This window comes from Podarcis tiliguerta (assembly GCF_965153285.1).
Source record: "Podarcis tiliguerta genome assembly, chromosome: 1".
Classification (NCBI taxonomy): Eukaryota; Metazoa; Chordata; class Lepidosauria; order Squamata; family Lacertidae; genus Podarcis; species Podarcis tiliguerta.
The window spans coordinates 18,708,145-18,715,759 of NC_139534.1; the positions used below are offsets into that span (position 1 = coordinate 18,708,145).

At 43.5% G+C, this 7,615-nt stretch overlaps 1 long non-coding RNA gene across 1 annotated transcript; it reads left to right on the forward strand.

The window, feature by feature from the left end:
• Positions 1 to 402: 402 nt before the first annotated feature.
• On the forward strand, positions 403 to 1,387 carry LOC310665527. Its single transcript, XR_014505509.1, has 2 exons — positions 403 to 1,157; positions 1,321 to 1,387. It is a non-coding gene; the product is annotated as an uncharacterized lncRNA (long non-coding RNA).
• The last annotated feature ends 6,228 nt before the right edge of the window (positions 1,388 to 7,615 follow it).

Consider the following 7,615-nt stretch of genomic DNA (forward strand, 5'->3'; position numbering starts at 1 on the left):
GCCATTTACGTTCCCGTCGCAGTGGTACCTATTTATCTACTTGCACTGGCGTGCTTTCAAACTGCTAGGTTGGCAGGAGCTGGGACAGAGCAACAGGAGCTCACCCTGTCTTGGGGATTCGAACTGCTGACCTTCTGATCAGCAAGCCCAAGAGGCTCAGTGGTTTAGACCACAGCGCCGCCTGCATCCCAATTAAGGACAGGAGGAACTGTTGGATTGCAATAGATGTCCTCAAATGAACTGGTAACAGCTTCACAACAATTTCAAATGGAAACAAAATGATTCAAGGGAGGTCCCACCCACCACTAAAAAAATAAAATAAAATACTCTCTCCTGTATCTAGTAAATATTCCATCCCTTCACACCCCCACTTGACCCTTATCTTAGAGAAGAAACATTGTATTTAAGCTGTATGGTCAAGCTAGCTAATGAACTTTTCATTTGTTGCAGTGGAGCCAAAATTCCGAGTCACCAGAATTTTCCACTGCAGTGGGGCAGCACAGCACATTGTTAGAGTGTTTATAGCTTGCAAGTCTGCCTCCTGGAGAGTAGGATTTTGGCCTAATTTCTGAAACCATGTTGTTCTTCCCCAACCTATCGAAAAACACTGCTCCAACCACCAAGAAATCCTGTTGGTGCTACAAGTAATAATGTGACGTTCAGGCAATGCTGAGCATTGTACATCTTGCTCCTCTGAGTCAACACAGATCCTTTAAACTAAACTGCCATGTAAGCAAGATAGCATGTGTAGGATGGGAAATGAGAAACAGCTGCCCTAGAGAGCTTTGTAACCCGAAACCTGTTTATATATTGGATGTATAATCACTAGCAAGGGCCACACAGCGATTCCACAAAAGTCACTCTACAGGGTGTCTATGTTGGGCTGGCAATTTAAAGTACTGATTATGGTACATTATTGCTGGGGGGGGGGGCAAGTAAGACACTTCAAAAACTATTGCAGACACTATGAAAAATCAAACCAGGGCTTGCATGTTGAGTTCTCTCTCCTGAAGATTTGGTAGAACTTCCATCATGCAGTGATGTCACAGTGTTAGGTATCCCTGCCTGCCCATTGGCTGGCAATGGCACAGAACTCTGTGATGTCACAATAGATATTGCAGAGGGGAAGCAGAAAATTAGACATGCAGTTATTTTTGGTGGCAGCCGAACATCCGGTTATTGGGCTCCTTTCATGAGATACAGTTGTGTTCACCTCATGCAGGATTTTGGGGGAGGGGGAGGGGGGACTTGGAGAGCATGAGTTGCTTATCTCCGCTGTTTAGGCAAACATGATTCTCACTCCTTTTCCATTTCACCTAGGAAAAGCCAATTATTTTGGACCAAGAACTGTTAATTCTGGCAAATAAAGGATAGCACAGACCAAGAATTGCAGTATCCAACGTTATTCCCTCTGGATCTGTTTCTTCTGGACGATGTATCTGCATCTGTGTTCACTGGCTGCCTAACAACCCAACAACTGTGAAATGACTTCCTGTGTCTACCAGCCAGCCGCGTATTCCATGCACCCTCCAAGATAATTCTGATCAGCTGCTTTTCTAGGATGCGAAGGTGTTTTCTAGAACGATGACCCTGTCAAGCATTCTCCATCTGAATTTCATTAACAGTATTCTCAAAGCGAAGTGAAAAATATGCATCTGGGGAACCATATATAATCTGAGTTATTCATACAAAAGTATAAGCAAATACATCAACTAACTCCTAAATGCATCTACTCATCTCTGAAGATTTTGTTGCACTTATTCATGCTGATACATCCTCCTAGCATGAGTACTATAAAGTCTTATTTGCTCTTTGTTAAGACTGCATCCGCCCTGCTCTCTCTGCACATGTTCCACTTGAGCAGGAATTAACTTTTTAGCATTTGATTGCAATTAAAGCTGTACCTTGGTTTTCAAACAGCTTAGTTCCTGAACATTTTGGCTCCCGAACGTCACAAACCTGGAAGTGACTGTTCCAGTTTGAGAAATATTTTTGGAAGCCAAACGTCTGATGGGGCTTCCACGGCTTCTGATTAGCTGCAGGAGCTTCCTGCAGCCAATCAGAAGCCACGATTTGGTTTTTGAACGTTTTGGAAGTCAAATGGACTTCTGGAACGGATTCCGTTCAACTTCCAAGGTACGACTGTATTTAATTATTAGTACTTTATTTTCACCCTGCCTTCCTCAGCTCAAGGTGGCCCTTTCTTTTATACTCACAATAATTCTGCAATATGGGTTGTGCTAAGAGATTGGCTCACAGTTACTCTGTAAGATTCCTGGCTGAGCAAAGATTTGAACTAGGATCCTCCTGGTCAAACTCTAAAACTTTGTCCCAGTCACCATTCTTCAGCAAACTCAGGATCTTGTTGTATAGAACTGTCCTCTAATACAGTATTTCTGAGTCTTTGTGTAATTGTCCACCATTGGAACTTTGCCTTGCAGCAACATGTCAATAACAATAATCTTCTCTACAAGTGTCCAGGCAGTTCCTCTCATGTACAGATTTTTGCATCCTGCCTGCAAAGATCTTTGGAAAGCAGTATGAATCCAAGACTGGAATTAGAAGAGGAATATAATGAGAATTCTGCCTGGTCTTCTCATCTCTAGAACCAGAGCAAATCAGCAAAAGCCTGCTAGAGATTCTTCTGTTTGGCCAAGGCAGGTGAAGCAGTCAGTGCCAGAGGTTTTAGCAGAATCATCATCACCAATTCATTAATGCATAAATATTAGTGCTCCCAGACAAGTTATTTCTTCCTAACAATTGTTTATTAAGGGTCAGTGAAGTTGAACCTGCCCTGCACAAAGGCAGTAGTTCGGAACAAGAGGAAAGGAGGTGAGCAGGAAATCCCAGAGACAGAACAAAAGCTGGGGGTTTTCTTCAGGGTGATAAAAATGTTTGCATTGCTTGCTTGTGCTTTAACATGAAAAACACTTTGAAATGCTTTTGAAACTGCACCACATATAAAATCTTACCTTTGTTTCTCCAACAGCTAGAAAGCTCTCCAGATGAAATGGTCTCTCTGGAAGAATCTGGCGATTGTCAGCTACAGCAGATGTTTATTGTTTCAGGCCTTTGCTCTGCTCCTGAAGATTCTGGAGCATATCCTGTGGTTTATTTTTCTCCGGCCGCCCAGAGGCCCGAAATGATGTTGCTTTGGGAAAGGGGAGGGGAGCATCTGGTAAGGAATCTCTTGAAAGCTTTTCAATATCAAAGGCAGAGATCAGCAGCTGAGAGGGCAAAAAGAAGGATAGAGACACCTTGTGTCCCAGTAGTGTAAACGCCTTCACAGTTACTAGCCTCATGGGTGGAAGGAGGTAGGGGCACAGGGGTTTGGGGGTGCCAGCGGGGCAACATGGTGGCACCCTGTGGAATAGACATTCTATAATGCTTTCCAATATCGTAACTTCAGCAGTAAATGAATATGACAGTTTAGGGTCCAGTTTAAAGATAAAGAACCATAAATAAGAAGAGCAAAAATAAATAAATCCTGAAGTTGTCTATCAACATTCAGCACCTGAATTGCAGATAGAACAGGCACATTGGTCTAAATGTGCACCTACTATATCTTTTCTTCTTTTTTCTTTGGTGATCACTCATAGCCGAGTAAGATTGTTTTCCATAAACACGGTTTTAACAGTGAGTCCGTAAGTGACTGTGGAGGCCAATTCTGGATCCACACGTCCTTCCACAGTGGGGACATTGGTTTCCAGGCGGGAGCTGATCATGGTGTGGATTTGCTAGGTGTGCCTTCCTCTTAGCATGTTTCTCCCTTGCGTCCTGAGTTTGAATGTCTTCAAAGCCCATGACACCTTTGGTAAAGGCTGTTCTCCAACTGGAGTGCTCGCAAGCAAGTGTTTCCCAATTGTTGGTGTTTATACTACATTTTTTAAAAAATTGCCTTGAGTCAGTCTTTAAACCTCTTTTGTTGACCACCAGCATTACACTTTCCATTTTTAAGTTTGGAATAGAGGAGTTGCTTTGGAAGACATCAGGCATTCACACAACATGACCATTCCAATGAAGCTGATGTTGAAGAATCATTGCTTCAACACTGGTGATCTTTGCTTCTTCCAGTAAACCGGTATTAGTTCGCCTGTCTTCCCAAGTGATGTGTAAACTTTTTCAAAGACACTGTTGATGGAATCTTTCAAGGAGCTGGAGATGGCGTTTATAAGTGGTCTGCATTTGACAAGCAGACAGTAAGGTTGGTAGTACAATAGCTTTGTAAACAAGCATTTTGGTTTCCCTGTGAGAGTTCCGGTCCTCAAACACTCTGCACTTCAATTGCGAGAAAGGTGTATTCGCAGAGCTCAGTCAATGCTAGATTTCGGCATCAATGTTGGCCCTTGTGGAAAGATAACTGTCCAGGTAGGAGAAGGGATTGCATCTACTCGATTGGGAGCAGCCCAGAGTGGCTGGGGAAACTCAGCCAGATGGGCAGGGTATAAATAATAAGGAAGAAAGAAGAAGAAGAAGAAGAAGAAGAAGAAGAAGAAGAAGAAGAAGAAGAAGAAGACATGTGATGTTCATTCCTGCTCCTACCTGTACATACATTCTATGTACTGTGCCATAAATGAACCAGCTCTTGGGGGTGTTTGTGTGTGAAATAAACCCAAACCATCCTGACTCAAGTAGGTCACGCCATGAAACTGCCAGGTTAACTTCCACCAATATAATATCATTTAAAAATCCATCATAGAACTAAATTTCAAAAGCAGCCTGTTCCATTTGGTAGTGTCAGATATGTCATACCTGGCAGAGTTAAAGGGTAATACCAACCAAAATAAAAGTCAATCCAATGACTGAATCAACAGAAGAGCTTGTTCCTTGTGGTTTGGGCACTTTAGGGACTTCACTTTTTTTTTTTTACTTGGGACATTTCAATTTGTATTAATCATCACAAAGATTGGCATGTCACAGGGAGATTGAGAGGTTCTTCCAAAAACAAAGGAACCAGGAAATGAGGAAGCAAAAATAATAATTTTATTGATTGAATTTATATACCACCCCATACCCAAAGGTATGAAACCAGACAATACAAATCATTCCCAAATATTCATTCGTTTCATTCCCAAGAATGTTAACTTCTCAGGCATGTTCTAATTTTCTCCTCACATATACATACAAACATGAGGAGGTTAGACTGGGTTGTGCCACTTCAGAAACAGGTGTGGGGCACCATTTTTCAATGCTCCCAAGTAAAAAACAAAACAAAAACAACCCCCCCAACAAACCTCCCACCCTATATTGTTGTTGTTGGTGATGTTATTCACTTCTATACCACTTTATCAAACACTACTGAGAAAGTTTCACATCAAGCTTTGCTATTTGGAAGATTCCAAGCAATGGATATTACAAACAGGTGACCTGCAGTTTGAAGTGGTACATTTCATTCTTCATTTTCATTGTGCTAGATGTGCAGATGTGTGGCTAGCTCCATGATATCTCACTGCCCGAGACAGAACATTAAACGCCACCCCCCCACACACTTCATACTTTCAGCACAGGGGACCCAAGCCTAGCTAAGATATTCTGACACCTGTATCTCTCCAATTCACTGGCAGCAGAAAGATAAATAAACTGAAGTTTATTACTTCTGCATCAACGGAAGTACAGTGGTACCTCTGGTTGTGAATGGGATCCGTTCCGGAGCCCAGTTTGCAACCTGAACGGAACTCAACCCACATCTGCACATGCGTGGGTCGCGATTAGCCGCTTCTGCGCATGCACGTGACATTATTTTGCGCGTCTGCACATGTGCGAGTGGCGAAACCCAGAAGTAACCCTTTCCGGTACTTCTGGGTCACTGCAGGACGCAACCTGAAAAGATTTAACCTGAAGCAAACGTAACAAGAGGTATGACTGTATAGTGTCTAGATCAAGGGAAACTCTACTCTGCCTTGGTCAGACCACACCTGGAATACTGTGTCCAGTTCTGGGCACCGTAATTTAAGAAGGATGTTGGCAAGCTGGAAGGTGTGCAGAGGAGGGCAACCAAGATGATCAAGGGTCTGGAAACTAAGCCTTATGAGGAACGGTTGAAGGAGCTGGGTATGTTTAGCCTGGAAAAGAGGAAGCTGAGAGGAGATATGATAGCTGTAATGGTTCTAGGGGTTGCTCGTGCGTAAGTTGCCGTTACTCCTGGCTAGGTTGCCTGGTTGAACCCTTTCTGTCTGGACAACCTCAAGTTCCGTGGCTGCCTCAGTCGCTGGCAGAATCCGTCAGTGGGCGTTTCTTGAACCTCTTCCAGCATAGAAGCTGTTTGACGCCTAGCGTCCCCCTTTGCCTGCGCGGACGTTTTCTGCGCAAAGTGGGTGTGGGCAGCGGAGTACTCATGCCCTCTCCGCTGGTCTCCTGCGAAGAGTCCTGGAGCCACCTCTCCGATTCCCTCATCTGCCCCCCTTCTCCACTGGTGTTACGCTGATTTCCTTCCCCAGCGGATGGGCTACCACTCCCCTACTGGGACCCTCTCCACCATCGTCCTGGAGCCTCCTCTCCGCCTCCTGCTCCGATGGCAGTTCCCTGACAATAGCCATCTTCAAATATCTTAAGGGCTGTCACATGAAGGAGGGAGCATACTTGTTTTCTCCTGCTCTGGAGGGTAGGACTTGAACCAATGGATTCAAGTGCAAGAAAGGAGATTCCAACTAAAGGTTAGGAAAAGCTTTCTGACAGTAAGAGCTGTTTGACAGTGGAACAGATTCCAACGAGAGGTGGTGGACTCTCCTTCCTTGCAGGTTTTGAATCAGAGATTGGATAGCCATCTGTCAAGGATGCTTTAGCTGAGATTCCTGCATTGCAGGGGGTTGGACTAGAATAACCTTGGGGTCCCCTCCAACTCAAAGATTCTATGATAATAATACATTAAGTAACTAACAATTTGATGTCCTTTCATGGCATCCAAGATGATTTGTGTTTATTTGTTAATCAAAAAAAAGTGCCAAGGCAACTTGCTGCAATAAAAGCACAATGCAAGTACAGTGGTACCTCGGGTTACATACGCTTCAGGTTACATACGCTTCAGGTTAAAGACTCCGCTAACCCTGAAATAGTACCTCAGGTTAAGAACTTTGCTTCAGGATGAGAACAGAAATCGTGCTCCAGTGACGCGGCAGCAGTGGGAGGCCCCATTAGCTAAAGTGGTGCTTCAGGTTAAGAACAGTTTCAGGTTAAGAATGGACCTCCGGAACGAATTAAGTACTTAACCCGAGGTACCACTGTATCAAGATTTTATTAAAGATTTAAACCAGAAAAAAAAACCTATACAAGTGAAACCAACTGAAAAAATCTGTCTGAGGCATCTGCCTCACTTTGCCTCATGGGAGAGCCGGCTCTGTGTACACCAGGCCTTAAGTTAAGCCTGTGGAGGTTTCAGAATCTGCAGTCACAAAAGTAGTAATAATTTCCTATTTGGCTCAGCTACAAAACACCCGTAATGCTTTCAGATATGAGGAATGTTTAGCTAAACCAGAAATGTGCCATGCTCTAAAATTAAATCCTTAGGGAATGATGTCTATTTTCATATATGTATAAATGCATTTTTGCATTCCGCTCCTCTTCCAAGTGGGACATTTTCATGTGACACCTTCCATATACTGTAATTTGCAGGCTATTA